At 40.6% G+C, this 25,351-nt stretch overlaps 1 protein-coding gene across 5 annotated transcripts in view; it reads right to left on the reverse strand.

Moving 5' to 3' along the window:
- The window catches only part of LOC128788558 (fatty acyl-CoA reductase 1-like), a 121,369-nt gene that overhangs the window by 62,660 nt on the left and 33,358 nt on the right, over window positions 1-25,351 (reverse strand). The window contains exon 1 of one of the 5 annotated variants that reach the window (XM_053943687.1): window positions 15,640-15,695. The exons of the other annotated variants lie outside the window; for them this stretch is intronic. The gene's annotated coding sequence lies outside the window, so the exon portion shown is untranslated. Of the gene's footprint in view, window positions 1-15,639; window positions 15,696-25,351 lie in introns of those variants that run through there. 5 annotated transcript variants of the gene reach the window in all.

Consider the following 25,351-nt stretch of genomic DNA (forward strand, 5'->3'; position numbering starts at 1 on the left):
TCCTCCACGTGACACCACAGCTGCACACAGAGGTCAAACACAGCTTGTGCTGTCCAAGGCTCCCAGCAGGAGATGCTCACTGCAGTGCTGAACAGTGTTTATCTGCTACTGTGAAGTGGCAGCCATGAAGATATGCAGCTATCCCTACTAGACAAAGGAGAAAGAGATTTCCTCACAAACACTGCTGTGTTTTCCACTTCAATTCCACTGTGCCTGCAGCATTCCTTGTCAGCCATCACTCATCAACATGCTCAGTCTTTTCCTGTTGCCTTGGCTTGGAATAACACCATGAAGAAAACTCTTCTTCATGGAAGACAGTGCAGTGACACTGCTCTGCACAACTGCAATACCACATGAAGCTCGCCACCCTTCCTGAGCTGTTATGGCCAGAATTTATCCCAGTTCACTCTAAGGAGTGTAGATGTGATAGGCTCCCCTTTGGAGATCCATTGACATGGATCCCAGACTCCCAGATGACGTGTCCCAGTTAAATATTTTAATTAGATGCAATGGTTTCAGGCCTGAATGTTCCCAGCCATCCTGATTCAAACTCTTAAGTTGATTAAATGCAAACAAATCTGGACTGAATCCTCTTAGAAAAGACTTTCTTCCCCTATTAGACTAACAGAGGCAAAACAACCATCTTTGAAGTGGGGCAGATCACAGCAAAACACACACTGCAAGGAAAAGGCTCATGAAAAATACCAGTAAATGTTTTGACAAAAGCCAACTGAATTTGAAACAAAAAGAAACAAGAATAGTAGAATGCTGTCAATCATGTACTCAAGAACCAGAACGATGACCTTCAAGTATCCCAGAAAAACTCCTCCTCCAGCAGAAACTTCAGAGACACAAACTAGGGAGTCAAGTCTAACAAAATATTACTTTTCTTTCCCAGTGCTGCCTGGGACCACAGCACTCAGAATCAAACAAACGAAAATCCCCAGATTTCTTTATCCACAACAAATCATCAGGTGTAGAATCCAGTTTAGAAAGTGGGTCAAGCAGAATAACATCTCAGGGACACTATTTTACAAACTAATAGCTGTGGGTATTCTGGCTTAGGGAATTTGGTTATTAGCCTATTTTCAGATGTCGTCAAGATTGTTACTTAGATGAATACAGAAGGCTCATCGAGGTCTATTAAAAACCTGTTCTTATTAAAGAGCTGGACACTTGGGAAGTTAAACCAACAGGTTAAAACTGCTGGATAATTAACTTATTTATAACAAAATGTCACATCTTGTTCTGGTTCAGAAAAACTGACTCATACTGGAAGACAGGAATTTGCAGAGCCTGGAAGTGTGTGAAAAGTGTGTAGGGCCAGAAGAAGGTTGTAGTTTAGCTAGATGAAGGCAAAAGATCTCAAACTTGACATGACACATGCCCTGCGATGTAGAAAAATGAAGGAGAGAAGTCCTCCAGTCACTAGAGGCCATACTAATCCCAGTGAACAACAGGAAACAAAAAGATAAAATATAAGGACCACTTCCAGCCACTGGATACTTGCTTTGAATTCGTATCCAGAAAATCATATCTGCACAAAAAAATGGTACATTTATAGAGTAGTTAGCACCACAAACTTGGAGATTACCAGAGGAGTTACTCTCCTTCCCACACTGCAGAAGTAGAGAGCATTTCCAACCCGCATCACTAAGCATTGCTGCTTTGCCTTAAGAATTGTAGACTACTGCACAAATAACCGTGAAAGGCTTCCACGTGTAGACATCAATTTATTATGTTGTTCCATTTGGGTTCCCTGCTTCAGTTATCTAAAAAGGGCTTCATTTCTTGTGGCCAGATGTTCAATGCCTGCTAGAATAGTAAAGTAAATAAATCACACTACTTTGAAGTGTCCCTATAATTAACCATGCAGCCATGTTTCATTAAGCATTTCTGACAAGGACTACATGCACATAACTGACAGTTCTTCTCCATCTAGTCTGAGACCGTTCCAAAAAAACCCAAAAATTTCATCTCCCAAGCCATTCCTGTATGATGAAAATGGAAGTACCAAACATAGCAATTCAAAAAACAAACTTTCAAGGCAATCTGCTGGTACTCTTGACCACTGGCTTATCCTCCTAGGGTTAAAAGAAAAGGGAAGAAAAATCCCAACTTCCACAATAAAGCAGTCCAAGTTAGGCAGCCTAAGAGTTAGTAGGGCAAATTTCAGAGTTGGATCCAGTTACTCAGCCTCATTCACAATAAAAAGCCACGAAGAATGAGATGGTGTTTGCCTGTTATGGGAGCAGATTCATGTCTCTTTGCAGTACATTTATTTTTCTATTTCCTAAGTGAGCTTCAGAAGAAATTATAAAAATCTTGTACCCATCTGATGTCACGTTAATTATCAGGAAAGAAAATATGTGGATTTAATACACACAAACAAATTCATATTTTGAGATCATGATACAAAAGTCAGAATGATGCAATTTGGTATGTTCAGACAGATCCCTGAATCTCCACTGTTCAAGCAAATTTAAAGAGGCTTTTATTGCATTCCAGGCTCAAAGGCAGATTCCAGTTTATATTCAGGATTGCTAAGATATTTTCCTTTCAACTTAATTTTGAATTTTTTATTTTGTACAACTATTTTTGATTTTTTTTTAATATTCTTAAGAGTATGATTGATTTTTCTCTGTTTTCATTGATTTTGCTTGGCCTTTGTAAAGGAGGTACTGAAGAACGTATGGAGATTTTAAGGAACCAGAGGATTTCTGAGGTCAAAGCGTATGACCCAAGTAATGCCTGCTGACCTGACCCTTTGGAGGTCTACTTCAAACTGGGGAGAAATACGTCCATACCTTTTTGGCTTTTTGCACTCAAATTGTTTCCTGCAGAAGGTCATATTTGGCCTTTCATCTTAAGGAATAAATAGCCAATACTGAGCACTGACTATTTTCCAGTCAATTAAACTACAAGGCATTAAGTGCTTGGTAGAACTACTTGAACTATAGTCAGAAGTTGCAGGGAGACAACACTTAGTGAGGTAAAGAAGGATAAAGACTATTTCATAGGCTGAGGTTCCTGGCTCTTCCAAATCTGACTGGAGGTGAGAAAGCCACTGAATTGTGGAGAAAAGCCCATGCAAGAGCTTCCTGAAGCCCAGTTCAAGTGACTATATATAGGCAACTCAGATGGTTCAAGCACTAACTGGAGCAGGAAAGTAATCTCTGATGCCACCTGAATTACTGAGGGCAGCATCTTTGCAGCAGCACAAATCTCTCTGATGCTGACTCATCTCCAGCCAGAGCATGAAAAACCCAGGAGCCAGGAATCCCACTGAGCACTTCTGCAGACACAAGTGCACAAGCTGCTCTGAGGGTACTGCTGCCTCTCAGTCTCCTCTGGATCAAACAGAAAGGACGAGCTACAGTGCTGCGTTACAAACAAAGCCATGATCCTGTGCCAAAGGACAAGCAAAGGGAAAGGTGGGAATCCGAATCCTACCAACCTAATACTTCCCTCCTGCAAAAGACAATCCTTGTATCCTCAGCTGAAAAGCACAGGAGAACTTCCCCCACCAAGAGCAGATACAACTGAGCTGATATTTAACAGAACAACTACTCCACATCCTCAGCTTTCATGTATTTTGGTGATGCCAAATCTGCATCCAGATTGCAATGGTGTGACGCAGAGAGTCGGCTGCTACCAGAGCCACAGTGGTGGGAAGGGAAACGTGGACCTGAACCTCACTGAGCAATGGAGGTGGACTGGAAGAGGTGAGTATTTCAGTATGGCTTGGACCACTGCCCTGTTCAAACAGGACAGCAGCCATTTCAGAATCTTATCTGTTGAGATATTTGTCTTTTCAACTTGACTGCATAAAATGGAAAAAAAAAAAAATTCGCTTTGTGCAAGAGCAAAGGACTATATGCCTACAAATGTATATTCAGATTCAAAAATGGTCTCTCTGATGTCTCCTTGTTTTGATGAGCTTTTTCTTGCACAACTTTACGCAGGGATGTAATTTCCATAAAGAAGAGGATCAGCCTCTTCAGACAAGTCTTTCAGACATCATATTCAACATAATGAACCAGCTTCAACCAAAATTACACTTAATCACAAGCAGTAAGTTTTAGAAAAAAACTACATACAGCAAGAGTCCTTTAAGACAAAATGATTTTTGGCCACTTTCTGAAAATAATTTTTTCCTCTTGGGTGAAAATATCCAATCATACATAAGGCAGTTTTCTTTAATCAGGATTCTAGAAGAGTTATAATTAACCTGAACACATAGAGAAAGAAAAATTCCTGTTGCTTCAGAGAACATGTATAGCTGAGGTCAGAAAAAGCAATATAAAGTGGGCACAGACTATTTCAGTCTCATCAATTTACTTCCTCAGTCTATTAATTATTTTATGAGTTTTAAATGGACTGAACACTGGGGATGCCTGAACAATACATCTTCATAAAATTATTTTCTCTTTTACATTTTGTCCCAGGATGTATTACAGAGACTCTCCAAAGTAGGCAAGTAATTGTAATACATAAAAGCAATCATTTCCAATATGTGTTTTTTTTTCCTGAAAGCATTTATTTCTTGTTTAATCATCAGAAAATAAATACACACCATGCATGCTAGAAATAGCTGAAATAGTGACTTGTTTTACATCATACTGACTTAACTCCTGGCTCCTCAGTAACAGCAGGAGAAGGTCACTTAGCTCCTTTAATTTCATTTTCTGGACCAAACTCACGACCAGAAAGTTCCAGTGCAATGACCAACGTTTCAACAAGGATTAACGTGAATTAACTTAGATTTGAGCCTTTGGATTTAAAGCATTTTCAGTAAGAAACAACAGTGAATCAGAGCAGAAAATGGCTGTAGTTCAACACTGCACACCATTTGTGACAACAGCGATGCTGACACAAACAAGCAGAAAGTACCAGCAAGGAGGCACTGAAGTTACATAATGCATTACCAAAGGTCTTTAGGCACAGAGAGATTTGTGTAGCCTATGAAGTCAGGGAGATTTTACTGGTGGCAGAAAATGAAGCAAAGAGGATGATAAAATGGCTGTTCTACAGAAAAATTAAGAGTTCCTTATGGTTTGTTGAACTTCCACAGTTATTTAATGTCACCTAACAGCAACAATAAAGATAAAACTCCTCTCACTTAGCTACAGAATTAAAAGGAAGATCATAATCTACCCTTTGTACAGGCACTATAGAAGCTAATGCAGCATAAAGAAATAAAACCCTGCAATTCAAAGATGGGCACATTTACACCCAGACTGAACTCCTGATGATAATCCTCTTTGCAAAAGAGATTTTGCTTCAAGCAATTTACAACAAATATAAATGTTGCTGTTAGAAGCCTGAAGGTTAAATCACTTGTCTCTAGCTAATACATTTCAAATCATTTTTTGTTTGCCAACAGGAGCAATTCAAATCCGTAACAGTATCCCCAAGAAGCAACACGCAAGGAGAAACTCATTGCTCCCGGAAACCCTTCATGCCTTGAAAAACCACACCAGTTTCGCAATCCATTTTAATTTATAGCAGTTAAATCTAAAGAGACAGGGAAGTGTGACAGCATAATTAAGAGCTGGAGACAACAAGCAGCATGCACAGCCGGATCCTGCAAACTGCTGAACGCTACGTGACAGGCAGACAGACATGAAAATTTCTGGGAATTGTGGCTGCTGGGACAAAGACCTGCCCCCAAGATAGATGTGGGCAAAAGCTGGAACTTCCAGATTGCTTAAGCATTATCTACACAGCTTCACAAATGTTCTGACCCTCCCAAGTAGTACAAACTGTTTGACCACTACAAAGAAATCGAGAAAAAAGAAGAAAACAGCAGGGCCACTGATGCAACACAATGCAGGAGGAGATTCTTGATTTTTTAGTGAAACCTATTTAGTCTCAATCAGTCTCACTATGTTTTTTTCTCCAAAATTAAGGAAAACAGGCCTGCAAACATTTTAAAGCTGAGACAAGGCAATGGTGTTCAGGACATACCTACATGTGTCCTGTAGGATTTTAAAGAACAAGTATTTTTCAGTAGCCCAAATATCAATGCATTCTGCCTCAACCCTATTTAATTATCCATCTGGTAAGAAGAGCAGCTACCAGAGACTTCAAAGGTGCAGCTTCTGCAGGCCCCTTTCTGCATCACATAATCCAGTATATGTATCCACTGTCCCCCTTTTTTTAAAGCTAGCTGTTGCAAAGCCATTGAGCAGGTTACAGGATCAAAGCATAGATCAGAACTAGAAGGGGTTTTTTGCTTTGCCTCAGCATAATTAAAGGCAGACATCCTACATCAGAGCTTTTCTGCAGGCAATCCTTTCCCTTATCATTCCCCAATTCACGCTTCACAGCCACTTTCCTCTTGCTGTTCCTCTTAGGATCTCTACAACCAGCAGTCCTGTCGCAAAACCCTAAATCAAAACCCCTGCCATACCCACTGCACACCAATCACTCTGCATCCCAGCACTGCACAAGGGAGGTCTCAGTGAAGTCAGGAGTTAACTCTGTGTGATAACAGGCTTGTCTGGCAAATTAATTTTATTTTAGACATCTCAGTTGATAACTTCTTATTAGGATCCAGCAGCTAACATATTAACAAAGATTTTCTGTCCTTTTCCACTACTCATCCTTGTCCCCCATCAAAAATAATGGCACCAGCATTTATTACATTTGTGATTTTTTTCCCCTGAAATGATTATCAAGCATTGGAATAGGCTTCCCAGGGAAGTGGTGGAGTCACCAACTCTGGAGGTGTTTGAAGATGTGTAGATGTGGCACTTGGGGACACAGTTAAGCGGTGGACTTGGCAGTGTTAGAAGCACAGAATCACAGAATGGCTTGGACTGGGAGGAACCTTACAGACCATGTCATTCCAACCTTCTGCCATGGGCAGGGACACCTTCCACTATCCCAGGTTGCTCAGAGCCCCATCCAACCTGGCCTTGGGCATTTCCAGGGATGGGGCAGCCACAGCTTCTCTGGCCAACCTGTGCCAGGACCTCACCACCCTCACAGGGAACAATTTCTTGCTAACATCCCATCTAAACCTACTCTCTGTCAGCCTAAGGCCATTTCCCCTTGTCACTATCTACACCCACGTGAAAAGTCCCCCTCCAGGCTTCTTATAGGCCTTCTTCATGTACTAAAAAGCAGCTTTAAGGTCACTCCAGAGCCTCCTCTCCTCCAGGCTGAACCATCCCAATTCTCTCAGCCTTTCCTCACAGCAGAGCTGCTCCATCCCTCTGATCATCTTGGTGCCTGTTGTGCACTGGCTCCAGCAGCTCCCTGTCCTTCCTGTGCTGGGCCCAGGGCTGGAGGAAGCTCTGCAGGGGGGTCTCACCTGAGCAGGGCAGAGGGGCAGAATCCCCCCCTCCCCTCCCCGTTGGGGGCTCAGCCCAGCACAGGGGTGGGGTCACTGCCCACTCGCACACTGCAGAGACACATTGAGCTCTGCAGCCACCAAGACCCTCCAGTCTCTCTCTCCAGTGGTCTTTAAGGTATTTTTCAACCTAAATGATTCTGTGGCTGAGCCAGTTTAAGAATACTCACATGCAATTTGAGGGTAACCAGTGGCTGAGGTGTTTCGGTGGGTTTTTTTCCCAAGCCCCACTTTTGGAAAAGTCCAACTAGCACAGCTGCTCTGAAAGACAGCAGCTGCAGGATTACTACCTCCCCACCAATTTCCACATTCCAGCACTCATAGAAAACTATCCCATAATGGCACCAAAAAGGACTGGGTGCCTAAGAACTGCCTACATTTCTATAACAATGGAAATGAAGTGGTGATTGACAGCAGCAGTGCAAATACTTATGTGATTTCAGCAACCACGTTCTTCACAAAGACACTGTCATGATATAAAGAAGAATGGTCTAAGATCACTCAACATTTAGAGTCGACAGCAATATTGATCCAAGTAAACCAATATCACTGATCATTATCTAATAAGTAAATTTATGCCATGGAATGCTGAAGAGACTGCCTTCCTGAGACTTTCTCTACTGTCACTTCATCCAGAGCTCCTGTCAGGTAAATATACAAGCACAACACTCCAAAGTCTTAATGAAATCAATTGAAACTGAATTTCTATGCTTTCATAAGAAAAGCTTAAAAAAAAAAAAAAAACAAACACAAAAAACCCTGCAGAAAACAAAAAAAGAAGAAACTGAGGACAACGTACAGGAATATGGTCAAAATGATGACCCTCCTAATGACCATGCTTTTAAAAACAAACAATTATCTAAGCCATAACTCTTCTATTTTACAACTTTTTTCCCCACAGCTATGTCCAGTGGAATATGTAAATAGAAAATTCAAGTAGCTTTGTACTCCAATGCAGATATATCACTAAAAGTGTATATTTTTGTTTATATTAAGCTTCAAAACAAATGCAAAATAATATTTGGCTGAATAATACAAGCTGAAAGAAAGCAAGACAGCTGTAGGGATTCAAACATACATGTATTTACCATTCCCAGTTTCTGATGGCCACAGAGTACCCCAGTTCAGTCTGGATTTCCCAGAGCATAAAGTCTTTCACTGGAGCCTTTTCTTTAGGAATATGTGTGTTCTTGTGCAGTACATGCATAGCACACTGTTTTTAGGTTACAGACAAAAATCTGCCCATTGCTTTTTTCCTTGAGCCTCATCGATTTTTGGGTCATCAAGACCTCAGTGGCAGTGGCTATGGAATATCTCACACTGTGAACTTTTGTAAGCTGTAACAGGGCAAATAATCCCTTTCCTCTATCCCTCCATAACATCCGAATTTGTTCATACTTTCCTTATAAGACAGAGGAAACTACTTATCAGCTGAGAAGCTCTTGGCATGTTGTGAGAGAAATGTCTTGATGAGTTCAGATAATACAGTAGCTGTGGTGACTGCACTAAGAAGTTTTGCAGTCCTGTAACAGCAAGCTAAAATGCCATTTCACACCTTAGCTCTCAGATCTAACAGAGTAGAAAAAATTACCTGCTGTGTTCAGGCACAGATTTAAGCTTAACTAAATAACTGTAATTATTTTTCTTTCCAATAGGAAGCCAAGCTCAGCAGTCTGAGTAGTTTTATACTGGGGTTTCATTACGAATTACAGTCTAGAACCCTACTCTTGTGTTGGAGCTGAAAGACAAAAATGCTTGAAATATTTCCCACTCTTCTAAGAAGAGTCTTAGAAGGATGACCAGATGAATGTGAGAATCTATACTATTAATTTCATAGCAAAGTATATATATAGACATATACTTCCAAAGCCAAATATTTAAGATTCCTGCACATTGGGTTTTTTTTAACTGACCTGAAAGAGAACATTATCAATGGAAAGACAACAGTTTTGCCTTTTCCCTCATCATTGACCCAAACCTCAGGCTGAATACAAACAAAAAGAATTTATTTTTTCCCCCCCCCACATTTCTCTATCTTTTAGGCTTTGAGTATTTGATAGCACCTGGCAAAGTTTTTCTGTCCAGAGCATGACTGAACCCTTCAGGAGCAGGGAAGAAGTGTGACCATAGCCTACTTAATTTCAGGAAATCCACAGGGAATTTTACACTGGTTATTGCATACTGCTAGCTGGCTAATTCTACAGCAAGCTGGGAAATCAGCACTTGTGACCAGGTCTCCAGTAACTCCCTGTATCCCCTGTTTTGCTGAAGACAATTCTGGCACTCCTGGAATCAGAATCACAACACACTGACAGATTTGCTGTTGGAGTCTTTGGCACTGGAATAACGAGGCAGCACAAGGTGCAAGGGCAAGCTCCAGTAGCAGACCTGAAGCAGGTCCAGCCTGGTTATTGCTTTGTCATGACTCTCACTGTGCAGATATGATGGACTGATAAACACCTCATTCCCCCCTTGGAAAAGCAAGAAATCACAGTGAGGAGAATCTAGGAAGCTGCTTCCTCCCACAAGGATCCAGAGTAGGAGCATTGGTAAGGGGCAATGGAGACAATGGTATGGGGCTTGTGGGCTTCTGGAGAGATGCAGCAGAAGAAGAAAAAGACAGCAGTAAAAAAAAAAATAGACTTTCTATGTATAATGGAGAAAAATTAGAACGTGTACAAGTTCTTAAGATATGAGCCAGTGAGACACAAGGCATGTCCCAGATTTTGCATATTTCTGCCTCCCATTATACCTCACCACTCTGGGTAGACTTTTCCCACTGCTTTGTCTGACTGTCCCTGTCTGGATGCACTCCCAACCTCTTTAATCCTTGATATAGTGCTTCTAGCAAGAGAACCATGGAGTTACATGCACAGATGATCCCTGCTGCTTCTCCTGAGGATGTGGGATAGCTCAGGGCCAGGGAATAAAAGCTTAAGAGATGACATGCCCAGCGAGACTACTGGCTTCACCTCAGCTCCTTTCAACAGCAAACATTATCCAAAGAGTTTGCAAGTTTTGTTTTCCACTGGGCTCTCAAGCACAGCATGCAGGCAGGCCTTATTCTGTGGAAACTGTGACAGGGAATACAGAATCATCCCAACTAAGCCAGAACCTTCACTGGCCAATGAAATCAGGTATTAAGAGAAAGCTCCAAGGTAGCTAGGATTTCCAGAGTAATGACAGAGTAAAGTACTGTTTGATCAAAGTGGAAAACTGAAGGAAACCACTGAGCATGGACAGGGTGAACATGTCTTGGATGCTGCAACTGCAAAATGTACCTTAAAAAAAGAAAAAGAAAGAGACCAGCAGGGAGGAGAGTTTGTAGAACTCTGATTAGTATCTGAGTCAGGGTGTTTTGGGAGAACTTTCCATTCAGCTTCTACCAGGAGGCACCTCACAGTGAACTGGGAGTGCCAAGCCAAGAGATCTCCTCACCATGCTACATCCAGAATTACCCACACCAGCTTCAAACTTCAAGTAGTTCTGAGATCTCTAAACACACGGAGCCAAACTACTCCTGGGAAATATCCTGGCAATCTGCAACATGGATGAAGTGGAAAAGGAGCTCTCCCAGAAAACAGTTTCCTCAACACCAAGCCCAATAGATGAACAAAATTAAAAAACACATATAAGGGTCTCCTCACATGCTTTGGAAAATCCACCCTTCTCGTGGAATTTGCCAACTGGCCTGCTGTGGATAGCTGCAACACAGTCAGCTAGCACGGGTGCTGATCAAAGCAGGTTTTGGTCAAGCAGGACAGAGTTCAATAGGAAATGGACCCAGAGCCTCTCATTTCTTGGCATCTGACAGCCACTGCCATAATATTTTATGACAGATTTTTAAAATTTTTGACAGATTCTAAAGAAGGTATCAATAAAACACAGAAATGGTGTTATTTGCACTTATAAATGTATTAACACCTCTTTTTCTAACCCCATCAGCTCTTCCCTTATTTGAAACTCAGCTAGGAGTATGCAGAACTCATTCTACTGAGAACATTTTCACAAAATCTTTCACCAGTAACACAGCAATGTTTATCCCTTCTTCCTGCTGCTAAAAATGCTTTGTTAAATGCAGTACTGTATTTGTGCAAACCTTGTTTTATACACTTTAATTAATGATCTCTGAAATACCCCAGAGAACAATGTAAACAAGTATTTTATTACTCCCATTATCAGAAACACAGCCATTTAAGGGGCTGGTAATGAATTAATGATGCAGTGCCAACCAAACATCTTCTTGGTGTTTTGGAGAGCTGTATTTAATTCCTTGAGATTCTTTAGGTCACATTACACATTACAACAGGGATCAGAATCAACATCCATTTCACAAGTGAAAGAGCACAACAGCAAGAAACACCATATATGCTGTAAGATACATTGATTTCATCAAAGTAGTTGTTACAGTATTACAAATTCATCATTATCGACCACATATGTTAATTTTAAGAAGTATTTTGTTGTTGTTGTGGTTCTTGATGGGTTCTGGTTTGCTACTAGATTTTTTTTTTGCCATGCAGTGACTCACTCAAGAGTAAAAAGACAAAACTGTGGATTCAGGAGGGAAATTATAACTATAGGTGGAAGAAGCCAAACTTAGAAGACCAAAATTATATCCTTCAAATTAGATTTTCTCACGAACTGCAAGGAAAATATACGTCTAGAATCTTCCTGGTTTCTGTGGAAGACAGGCGGCACAGCCTGCAGATTTTTCTGCCCTAAGTTCTCCAAGAAACACAAACATTTACTCTTCAGATAAAGAGAAAAGAGCAGGAAGAGGAAACTAAAGAGAATTCCCTGGAGTTAGTGAAAGCTACATTAAGGAACTTTTCCTCTTCACATCAGCAGCTCTGAATAATGAGGCAGCAGAGCACTTTGCAGCACTGGGAGCCTTTGAAACACTTCTCCAGAAAGAAGAGACAATAAAATGTCAAAAGAAAATGCTTCTTGGCTGGCACAGTGAAAACTTTTCCTCCTTTTGCACAAAAAGGGACCAATTCTTTTCTCCCCCTTTTCTCCAATATTTAGAAGACAAGCTGATGAGAGATGACAAGGCACATTTACAGAAGTTCAAAAACAACCAGCAATGGATAAAATGTAAGTGCAGCATCAGAAAAGGATGGTCAGACCTATACCAATGTCATCTAACACATTCCCTGTGCACTGAAATTCAAGCAGGGAATCAAAAGAAGAAATTCAATGATGATTTGGTTCTAAACATCTGAGAAAAGTCTGAATTAAGTTTAAAGTACTTGAATAATCCTGTTGTAATCAGTGCCAGATTGAAGTTAGTGTACAGGTTTGCCTTAATCACAAACTTCCTTCTCACCCTTAAGGAGCTCTGCATTCAAAATTTCCATGTTCTTATAGAGAATAAAGGCTTTTAATTAGTTTTTAATATGTTTAACAATATATTAATTATATGATAAAGAAAAATATCCACAAAGTTTGCTGCTGGGTCCTAGCTTGATCTATAAAACGAAGAATAAACAAAATAAAGAAATCCTTCTTATTTCTAGTAAAGTTGACTCAGTTTCAATTTTGAGATGATTTTAAACCTGAAAATGAGGTATGTGTGCCGACTTCAGAGGCCTCAGGAAGCCCAATCCCATGGAACAATCCAGTGTCAATCCCTGCAGCCTATCTGGTGGTAGTGCCTCTGGAGGGACTAGTATGTGCATGCCCTGAAAACTCACAGGACCACACAAAGTTGGTATATTTGCATAAGCTTCATGGACCACAGAGAGGTACCAAAACAAATATCCCTCCTGATTATTCTCTTTTTTAAGCCCCTTCCATTCTTGCAGGGACGGGAAATTGCTATGTGCTGAAGTGAAGATATTTAGGACCCATCCAAAGGGAACAATTTATCCTTATCATTTGAGAAAAAATAATTTACTACTCAATTTTTCTAAGTAATTTTTATTTTTCCAAGAAATTATGCTCTCTAACTTTTGTATGACCTCATGATCCTGTAGACAAAGCCCAGTCTGAAGATAGAAATATCACACAAATGGTACTAGCTCTGAAGCACTAGCTCCATCACAAGAAAACATGCAAAGCAGGCACATTCTATCTTAAACCTCTCTGTTCAGTATATTTTAAACTTTGATATTCAGAATAAGCCACGTCTCCCTCTCTTAATTAATTTGTGCCAAACAGAAATACAAAAGACCTGCATCTTAAGCCAGGTCTATTAGCTCCCTGGATCTCTGCAATCACAGGATCAGTCTGTCCTCAGCCCAAACTCTGGAGATGCTGTGAAAATAAACATTAAGTCACTCGGTGTAGCAACTTTTACAAATCCCTGCTTCTCTGAACAGCAGCCAAAAGGCTTGTGCTGGTGTCACCAACTGAATTATTGTCCACATTCTCCAAGCCTTGTGACATTTGTTGGCCATCCCTCATCCTGGATTTCTTCCTGCTAATCTTAGATCCAGATTAGAATCTTATTAGGAAGGGCTGACATGAGGTACACAGAGATTGCCAGGCTGAAAAGTTGCTGCCAAAATACACAGCTCAGCTGGGCAAGGACATTAGAAGTAGCATGTAACCCCACTAGGCTTGCCACAAGAAAGAAAAAAGGTTTGTTATTAACAGCCAAAACATACACTGACCTTGACAGAGCAGTCTTCAAGGCAGGATACTCAGTGCAATACAGAGACATTAACTAAAATCTGCACACAGATTAGGGCTCCCACTCAACTACACCTCTTAGGAAAGTAGTAGGTGTTAGTACACGGTAGCAGCAACAGTATTTTTTCTACTGTTTTAACAGCATAAAACAACTTCTCTGTTGACATGAGAGCAAAGAAAAAACAAAGCGGGAGAGGTGTTTCACTCTGGTCAAAATTTTAGTTCCTGAAATCTCTGTAGCACAAAGTGCTATTTTAGGAACAACATATTTCCCTCCCCCTCACCCCCCTCCACCCCTGCCAGTACAAAACAGCCTGAAACTCAGCATATTTGGCTTCCTGAAATTTTTTCCTGGCTGAGTACTCATAGCCCACAGAGATACTCTGCTAAAATTGTTGCCAATTCTCTTTCTTGACCCCTTTCCAACAGAATGAGAAGAGAAAAAAAGGTGGCAGTCAGAGAAACAGTAGAACCCAAGTATGCCTGTTTTATCTGAAAGGTGTTTGAAGCCACAATAAACAGTGCATCAAGGTGGCCTTAATTTGCACTGGAAGCCAGTGTAGGTTTTGGGAGACTGCCACCACATCCCTCCTCTTTGATCTTATACTGAACACAGTCCAAGAAACCTGGATTTTAACAACTGAATGGCAGAGATATCCTGCAAGGAAGACATTCCTTAATGACCAGAAGGGAAAGAAATCACGTCTGGGAATGCAGCTTGAGTCTTTTGACAGAAGGAAGTTTAAGCATAGATACAGGAAGGAGATGGTAGGTGATCTGTGCTGGGAGAAAAAATAAATCTTGTTTAGATGATACTTACTCAGGAATTATTTGATCTAGCTGTAATCTCCTAGAAACACAGGATAAAATGGTTGCTGTCAATACATACAAACTGAGGGGCTGAAGAAAAAATGCAATAGAGTGATCCTGTGTATCCCAACTTCAAAGAATATAAAGAGATCAAGTCTAAAGAGACTGGATGATCCATTTCTTACAAATTAAAGCCAGGCATTTTTGTAGATTTTCAAGCCCTTCAGTAGACTTCAGCATTCAAATTCAGGTTAGAAAGTCACAGTGTTTAGCAGGACAGAAAGAATTTAATGTAAGTATTTCAGAGAACAAGTAGATCATCTTAGAAACAGTGACAGAAGATGAAAACAATTACCTATGACCTAGAAGTCAAATTATGAACTCAAGGAAGAGTAGAAGAAAGACACCTTTGCACTGCCAGGCTTCCCAGCTGGCTGTGGGATTGCCAGGTGCCAAACACTCCATAAAAGCTATTAGCAGCTCTAATCACCATACCAAGCAGCAATGCCCACAGATGACAATGAAATTCTTAGATCATCTTTACATGACAGAAAAATTTTCTAATAGCAGGTTGATTCTTCCAGATTTAGACTACCTGTAGTTTGCCCAAGACAGAGCCCGGGCAAATTAATTTATTAAATGTGTACATTCATAAGCCTTAATTTCAATTCTCTTCAGCTCTGACAACAAGCATAAGACAATCAATGCAGTGTATTCACAAGGGAAACTCATCCCAATTATCTGCTGCTCTCTTTTATGAAACCCAAAATGCACTATGCTTAAACACAGAGGGTTTGGCAGTAGCTTTAAGGTTTTCTAGAAATTCTTACCTTTAGCAACTCAGACCATGTTTTTCTTGTCCCTTTAAATGTGCAGGAAGAAATCTTGTGGGATCATGTTGCGAATTAAACAAACACACTGAACTGTTTCATGATGTGGCTTGAGAAAGAGCTGTGTCAGCACTGCTGAGGGTGTTGTGAAGCAGCAGTGGGATGAGAGGCAGGGACAGTAAAGACCCAGAATTTGCTGGTCCTGTATCACTGCCAAAGCTTTCCCACAGTGAAACACTGGCCTCCCAGCAAGAACATTTCATGCACCTTTTTTCAGCAAGTACTCCAGCATAACTATTTGACAATCATAACAGATACAATAACTTTCCCCAGGATTTACATGATGCCTCAAATAATTTCGACTACGTCTCCATCTCCTCGTGGGTGTTTTGCCAATACTCTGCTAATTTTCCTTCAAACACTTCCTTCTCTTTCCCCTTATTTACAGAATCATAACTTTGTTCAGAATGGAAAAGACCTTTAAGTCCAACCTGCAGTTTTGTCTTCTGAACTGGGAAACTTATGGTAGGAACAGATCCTCTATGGCCACAAAGCAAGAAGGAATAGAAGAAATCCCTCATAACTACCATCAGCCTAAATCCATCCCTTCTATGAGAGGGTCACAGCTAGTAGTGGAGAAGTGAAGGATCATTTAAAAGGGAAAATCCCAGTCCAACATTGAAGAGGAAGTCTAATATCATTTACAGGGCAAGGATTTGGGAACATGACTCACCTGAAAAAATCAGCTATCACCAAACTTTATCTGCAAGCAGTTAGTTTAGTCCAGAAAGTCAGCCAAACTCTCAGGTAACATGGGAACATTTATTGCATAGTGTGGGGATCAGCTAGCCCCTCCTTTCTGTTTGCTGTGAGGGAGGTACTGGGAGGTTTGCAGTACAAGCTATTAGTTATTAGGAAATAAAACAGCTCTAAGGACACAGGCAATCATGGCACACCATGTAATCATGATGCACCACAAAACACACAAAAAGAATTGCAATATCTACAGACAAGGTGACACTACAGGCCAGGTGAGCTTTTTGTTTGACAGCTATTTCTAGAAGACATACCCTGCTCTTTCCACAATAGGTTTAGCATTTTTCAATTTCAGCTGAATTGAAAGGTAAGTCACTTTATCACAGAACAACTCCAGCATAGCTCAGGTTTCAGCCTGCGAGAGCAGAACTACTGTGCACACAATATAATCTATTAAGACAATTTTACACTCCTTTCCTAATGCCTAGGAAAAAACAGCCCCTTTACTCCAGAGTTTATTTTGCCTTTCCTTTCGCTGAAATAGCCTAATATGATACTTTCATGTTCTTCTCGACATATCAGAGCAAACAGATCTCAGGCTGTAAGTCTTCCCTGTGCCCTATCTCAGAGCAAAATCATTCAGTTCAGCAAGAAAGCAGAAGAAACCTGGGATAAAAATAAAAATTACTTTCTCTCCCCATAGAGAATATACTTACCTCAGCTGTATCCAACATATTTTCTTGAAAAGCATTGTAAAGTCCAAGTGAAAAAATATATGTTTTACTCATGCAACTTGCCCTCCCACTAACAAAGGACCATATTGACACAGCCAAGATATTAAGAAGAGCTTGCTGCTGTTAGGTAAGGACCTTAAACCAAAATCCTAAGCAAACAGACTGAGCAGCTTTTAACCTCCTACTGAAACAAGTCTCCCTTGACTCCCAGGGCATTGTTGTAGGGAGGAAGGTGGAAGAGAAGGGCATTAAACACCTTGAAAAGAAAGATCAGTGATCTCTACCCTATGTCTCTTGTCTGCTGGCATCAGTGCAGGGAACCTCCTTGCCCCGAGCGCCAGCAAAGGGCCCTTGTTTCCAAGGAGGCTTCCAAGATCTGCTGGAATGCTGGACCACCCAAACACAGCTGTGGATTGAGGGACCAGCCCTGAGCTGCCTGCACTTCATTATTCCCTACCCACTGAAACCTCCATTTCCCTTTCAAGAGTCACTTTAGCCCACAGGCTAAAAACGAATCAAGTAACAGTTTGATTATCTTTGCAGCATGACAGCTCAAATGAGCTAATGGGGTTTTTTTTCCCCCCCTTTATTGTGACTACTAGGGCAGGTGTTTTCGAGACTCTCAATGAAGAGAGAAATTTGTGTGAGCTCCTATGGAGGCCTTTTCTCCCTGAAAAAATACATAAAGAGCATCCCAATTAAATTCTATTTCACATGATAAATACCCCTTTCACAGAAGTATTTGTTGCAGAATAACAGCTGATGGTTGTTGTACAGCCCATGGATGAAGCACACCTGCTGATATGGAGATCTTCATGGCAAAGATGAATTAAACATGAACTTTATAAAGGGTTGCATAAATCTCCTGCTTTTCTCTATCATTATAGAACCTACTTGTCACCTCAATAAGCTTCCAGAAACAATATACTTTACTTTCCTTTTTCTACCTAGAACACCACATGTGTCACAGTTTTCCTTTGAGAGCACACAGCACCTTCCTCCTTTTCTTACACACGACATGACAACATTCCCCCTTTGTCACAACCTACAATCCATTATCACTATCAATCGTGCTTCCTGACAGGCTGTATCTCCCAACAGAGATACCCTCCTGCAAAATCCTGGCATGTGCTGTTCCTCCACTCTGCCACTGCCCTCTGGATGCAGAGCAGGAGGTGCATCAATATCACTCACGAGGGCAACATGCTTGGTCAGTGACCCCAGCTCAACAGTGATCAATGTAGATATCTCTGAATTGCCATTCCCAGGACTCACTCAAAGTGGTGGGGGAAGACAAGATGTCAAAATTGTTCCTTAAAAAAAACCCCACACCAACCTTTTGAAAAACAAGATTTGTCATAATCCTCCATTCCAGCACAGAAATTAGAATTATTTTTCTTTTTTAATTCCTATCCAACATAAAGATAAATGCTGAAGTTAGGAGAATTCCCTGAGGGAAGGAAACACCAAGTTTTAAATCAGCTCTGGTTATTCCTCCTCCTCATTTCTTCTCAATCAGTGCTTGCTATGTCTTCTACTATTAAACTGTTTCTCATTTACCTTTCCCAGTCAAATCTTTTTGTTTAAGCTGTTCCTTAAAAACTCTCACAGATTTGCTGACTTTATCAGAGTGAGATGAGGCACAGAATTACAGTCCTCCCTCACAATAACTTTGCCTAAACACATGAAACTATATTGGGTTAATCTCCATTTCATATTTCAGCAGCTTGGAGGCTTCTCCTGCCTGTTCACCACAGAGCAGCATCTGCCTTCTTCTCAGCCCTCCTCGCTCCCCACTATCATGCCACAAAGGTGGACTTCATCTTATTACGTTCTGTGAATCCTTAATTTCTTTGGACTGCCTGTGTAGAAAGTAAAAATTGTCTTAGGCTGCTCATAAAACCCATTCTGTCAGAGTGGGACATCACCAGTTACACAGGCAGGAGAATCTTAGGGCAGGACATGCTGCAGGCACTGCACAATCACAGAAGGAAAAGCAGTCAGAACTGCAAGGAGATTAAGGTAGAAGTCTTCATCTTAGAAGTAAAAAAAAAAACAAACCAACCAAACCTTCACAAGCTTTTTAAAACCACTTCAAGTTTCCTGCAACTTCAAGGTCAAATGAGACTCTCCATTTTTCAAGTCCATTTTTTGCTTTAGATCAACTCCACACAGAAATCTCTGTATTTAAAATATGACATTTTAAATGGTATATTTTTATGCAGTATGTGAAAGTACTTGAAATAGGTCTTCTTTTTCTAATTATCACTCTTTTGTTCTTTCTCCATTTTGCCTTCTCCTTCCCTTTGTTTATGCACTGTGGCAAATCACATCCTAAACTCCAGTATAATGAAACCTTTGAAAGAATCTGAAGTAACAGCTGGTTTTGTCCACTAGGAGGGGAGTAAGTCATTATTTGCAAAAATACCAAACACTGATGCATGGTATGTGAGAAAACCAGTCTTTTTTTACTTAGTTAGTCTTTAGTTTTTAGTTAGTCCTTTTTTTTTGGCTGCTAAATTACCTAAGTCTTGATGTCCATTCACAGGTATTTGGATAGGAACTGTAACTTCAGTAGAGGAAATTCTCTTAATTTCTGCTACATTTGTGTAGAAAATACAAATTTCTAAGTCTGCACTCTAGATTTCTCAGGGGTCTGTGTCTCATAGAGGAATCTGCTGGAGAAAAGTGTTACCCTGGTACAGGAAAATGGAGTGTGGCACTGGTTGGGAAGCATCCAAGGGGCCTGAATGAATTTGTTGATGGCATTGAAAGTAAACAATCTGGTATTTTGGGAATGCCATGGAGACTGAGAGCAGACTCAGAGACAATAAAACGCATACATCAAGACCATCTTCAGGATGGGCAAGGAGAAAGAAACTTTCAGAGGTGGAAGACGAACCATTCTGTGTTTCTGTGTTACATATTATCTGATTGTAACCACATTTCATAGCATTTTTTCTTCAAAAAAGACAAGGAAGAAGAAAAACACATAAAAGGGGAGAGGGGAGCTGAAGTTTAGTTTCTTTTCTGGGCTGGCATTCAGTTTTGCTTGCTGTAAATGGTATGCTGGCCTCTGGTTTATCTCCAAATACAGGCCTTGAAAACAGCCTTCATTAGCACTAATGAAGATGATAAAAAAATAAAACTCAATACAAATAATCCTGTAGCTTAGGCAAAAACAACTTAGCCATTACAGACAGACATAAACACAGATAATTTTCCCAAGCTAAATAAAGAACTCTATTCAGAAAGAAATAAAAATACTTACAAAACCACTGAGCTTCCCAGAGTTATGCAACTTCTCTATAGGTTTTTTGGGGGGGTTTTTTTTGGTTTTTTTTTTTGTGGTTTTTTTTTGTTTTTGTGTGTGTGTGTGTGTACTAATCAAACACCTGGATTCTGAGTATGACAATTTCTGGTTTTGAACAATAGATTACCATGGAGCCCAATAATTATTTTGGCCAGAAAGGCTTTCCTGAGATGTCTCAAGTCTCCTGCCTCAACCTGCTCCCCAGGAAACAATTCCTTTTCATCAAGGGAACACTGTCTGCTTAATGACAACCAAAACCAAATGTTTTTATCTTTCCCACACTGGGAAAGCCTCCAAATAGCTACTGAATGACTAAAACCAGGGAGTGTCCAAGCAGGGAGACTGATTCAGGAAAAAAAGGCTTTGTCTCTGCTCTCTGGCTTTTGAGCTGGCTTATTCTACTCCTCTCACCCTGGGAGCAGATTTTTACACCTTTCTGAAGTGTTCTTTTATCAGAACGAAAACTCCAAATGTAATCTTACTACTCCAGTGATATTTCCATGAAGGTTTCTGTGGGAAGCTGGGATGAGCAGTGGCTCTGTTCCATGCACAGCCAAGTGCTCTTCCTGCTGGCTGCTGCTGTCACTCAAGGTCAGTAATGTGAACAGCCTAAAGACAGCAAAAAGAACAATGGAAAGAGACTCTGACTCTCCTTGTTGGACACCCCTCTTTCTGCCCACTGAAAATATGAGGAGCAAGAAGTATTTGACCCTTAACTTTGAGGTCTCAGATGCAAGAGCAGAGTGACTACATAATACTACTTTACTGTTAACTGACACAAGCCCCAAAAAGGGCCAAAAAGTGAAAACAGTACAAAAAGTAAGAAATAAATCAGCACCTAGAGCAGAGAAATTATTAGAGATGAATGAGTGTTTCAGAGATCATATAAATAAAAGAAAATGTTTAATTAAAGATGTTCTGGTGTGTCAACAAAACAAAAGCAAAAAGGTATTGGTCAGGAAGTTGTTTTTTGAGAGGGTGTCTTGAGAAGTTCTTTAAGGGAAAATATTTTCCTGACTACCAAAAGATAAATAAATTTTGTCTTTGTTTTGTGAAATATTTCTTACTTGTCTTCATCACTCTATCTTTCCATGATGCTTGTGCTGCCCTTTTTCTCCTTTTCTGCAGATATCTTTCCTTCTCCCCTGAGTGCTTTTTCCCTTAGCTCTGAAATATTTCACTTTTTAAAGACATATAGAGGATCTGCTGCTTCCCTAGAGCATTCCCAGAGGCAGCTGTTAAGGACTTTCAATGTAATGATGTTTCCTGGGTCAACCACCTGACCTGGCCTTTTCTACTTTTCTTCATTAAGTCAAACCAGAAAAGACGTAACATTTAAAAGCTCTGTAAAGTGGAAAGCCTGCATAGCTAAAACTTAGAATTCTTGGATTCTCTGTAGAAGGCTGAAGAGAAATGATACCATAACATAGCTGCCCAAACAGCTATGGTAGATTTGAATTAATTTACTTTAAAATGTATGAAATGCATCTTTGCTGCTAAGTGAGTTATTTCATATCACCCTGCAGCTTTTGATTTTCACCCTCTGACTTTCCCACATAAAAGCATAATTAAGGAATAAGGGAAGGTATGTACATCTACTTTCAGAACTGTTAAAGGTGCAGGACAGCTGGTAGTATTTATTCCAGTATGCACTGTAATAATTAAACTTCATGATAGGGCTTTTGGTTCTGGTAGACTAGACCCAACAACAACTGGACTATATTTCTAGTCACTGCACTCCTGGACAACCTTTCCCAAAGTCAAATCCAAAAAAGCTTTATGATTTTTACTAACTTCTCCCACATATTATTCTTTTCTAATCTAAGCCAAGCATAGCAGTTTCCAGCTCACTGCATCATTGTAAGGTGGAGAAATAGTGCTGTATATAATTTATATTTCTTAATCTAATAGACGAGTAAGGAATTTGATCAAAGGAGACAAAAATCACATGGGGAAAAAAAAAAGCAGAAAAGATCTGCTCTGGTGGATTTCATTCTTCTACAGTGTTCATTCAGTGTTCGGTAATTCAGGCTGGAATATGGATGCACCTGGGTTTGGGTGCATTCTCTCTGACTTAATAGGAACACTGTAAAGCAAGCAACTTCTAACAAACCGTAAGCAAAACAATTTTAGTTGCTGCCCAGTTATGAGAAAAACCTTGTTCTTAGCTGCTCACATAAAGAAACTGAAAACAGCTGTTGGAGTTGCTGAAGATGCTGAGCAATTGTTGAGCGAAGTTGTTACGGCAGTTGACAAGAATCAGACTGCATCCTGCAGGCTGGGGCTGTGGCAGGGAGGTTTGGAGGTTTGGGCTGGATATCAGGGAAAGGTTCTTCCCCCAGAGGGTGCCGGGCACTGCCCAGGCTCCCCAGGGAATGGTCACAGTCCCCAAGGCTGCCAGAGCTCCAAGAGTGTTTGGACAACGCTCTCAGGCACAGGGTGGGATTGTTGGGATGTCTGTGCAGGGACAGGAGTTGGACTGGATGGTCCTTGTGGGTCCCTTCCAACTCTGGATATTCTACAATTCTATAGTCCTAAGGAGGGATTCCAGAGGAAACTGAAGGAGGAACAAATCTGGAGTGAGAAGCAGAGGACGAGGCACTGTTGACGGAGCAGTTTAACACACCAGCTGTGTCCCCCAGAGAGCTGTGAACAGAGTGTGCAGAAGGTCACGTGGCAAGAGGAGAAAAAAGGGGAGGGTGACTATGAGTGCAGCCAGAGCTTGCTGAGGACTAAAAGCAGCTCGTAGGTTAAGGGAGGACAAGTAAAGGCACTGACCTCTGAGGAGTTTTCAGAAAAGAAAAGCCATTTTCTGTGCACTTGAAATACTGATTTTCTAATTGTACCAGAATAACCAGTTAAAGAGCCTGTCCTGCAAAGTTAATAACCTCAAAGGATATCATTAGCACCCAGCTTCTAAGCACGTTAGATCACTCTGGAGGCATGAAAATGGAATAGGGTGATAGCATGACTCATGACTTTCCACTATTAGGTATGACAATTCTGTAGCTGTAGAGGCTGAGACTCGCATAACCTCCTTCTTCCAAACCCAAAACTGAAAGAGCCAAAACTGCCAGTGCAGCTGCACACTGTGTGAACTGGTTTGTCCATTCTTTCCCCAAAACCACAGTTAGTTTAGTCAAGTAACGACAGAAATCACTGTTAAAAGTGCAACCTACACTTCATCATCATCTGAAACAGGATTTCCTCACTTGTTCTGGTTAACGTGCCACAGACAGAATTACGCTTCAATCCATCTTAAAAAAAAAAACAAACTTTATCTGCAGCTCTTCCTACCCAAAGAGGCTCTTGGTACTCCCAGAGAGCTGGTACACAAACAGATTGCATCTAACTTAAGAGCGGCAAAATAAAAGTCTGTATATCTTAAAAACAGTATTAAAGCACACTGACATCACAATCATGTTTCCTTCATATCACTCACACAGCATCAAATCTGTTCTTAGGCTGCCTCTCTCCTCAGTGAGGGATGGATGGGATGAATCTGGCTGAGTGTTGGGAAGCTTGCTGTGCAGAACTAAGCACTGATACTGCATTAAGTCCAGGGAGGGGGCAGGAAGCATGGAAGGGTGAGGAACATGGGATACCTGCTGGGGAGACACATAACAGACAGAAATTAAGTGGTTAACACCATTCACCTGGAAACTAGATTACTTAGATTTAAAAAGCCTGATATTTACTGCCAGTGAAGCTGCTCTGGAGGCACCAAACTCCTCCCAGAGCTAAGCTACAGGCAGGTCTAGGAACACTTCTGATTCAGTAAGTCCAGCTAATCCAAGCCTAGATTTACAGGCCTTCTAATTCACAAGTCAGAAAGGCATCTAGTCAGAAACAGAATTTGCTGGATAATCACTGGCAGAACCTGTACAAGCCTCAGAATGTCTTCACTTGCACTGAGAAACCAGGCTTTTTCTCTGTCACCAAGTATATACTAAAAATACTGGTTTTAATCTTTTGGCACTGTCACGGGAACATTTTTCTTTAAGGCCTAGTTTGTTTATGGTTTTATATGGGAACAGTTACGTATGGAGCTCTTTGAAAATCCTGATACAATATAAATATTTAATCCTTAACTAAATCCATTGGACCTTGCTCCTCTCTTCTCAAGCTTTGAACAGAAATTACAATGTTCTGCTGTAAATTCCTAAGAAAACAAAGGAGCTCCTCCACAGGCCAGGTGTTTAGCAAGCACATTCAAAGACAGCAATACACACTGATATGAGCAGAGGTTACACCCACTCACAGACACCCATGGGACTCAGGGGATGAGAGCTGGAGTCAAAATTCACTGCAAAGGTTTGGGTGGCAGCAGCATGTTTAAGTCAGTGAAGTATTGCTTTTACAACTACTTTCAGACACACACAATGAAGTTAGCTTTTAAAGAAATACTTCAAATGTTGGAAAGCTTAGAAATTGACTTATTTCATAACGGTGCAATATTGACCATTTCAATGTCATCTGGGCATATATTCTTAATCTTCCATTGAACTTTTCTACTCCAAACATCACTACACAGTAAAATACTCATTACTTCATTAAAATAATCTTCTTGCTGTGTCTAGAAAGGGAAAGAATTAGAATAAAATCCTATGACATACCTATCACTTTCAATTATTTCATAGCTGGGTGCTTTTTGTATTTCTTACTGATTGAATTAGAACAGTAAAAGTAACTTTATGAAGTTTTCCATTCTCAAAATATATTGATTTCTCTGACATGAAAATCAGAGCTATTAAACACAGTGATCTGACGTACTCTCCATTCAGAGGAGCTTTCCAAACTTGTTTGTGCAAAGAAACATCTGTTCAGGCAGGGCAGCTTTCCAAATTTGCTCATCTATCTGGCTGCCCTAACAGCTACGTTGCCATCCGCCACCTGCCACCAAAGCTGC

Source organism: Vidua chalybeata, chromosome 5 (assembly GCF_026979565.1).
Source record: "Vidua chalybeata isolate OUT-0048 chromosome 5, bVidCha1 merged haplotype, whole genome shotgun sequence".
NCBI classification, from domain to species: Eukaryota; Metazoa; Chordata; class Aves; order Passeriformes; family Viduidae; genus Vidua; species Vidua chalybeata.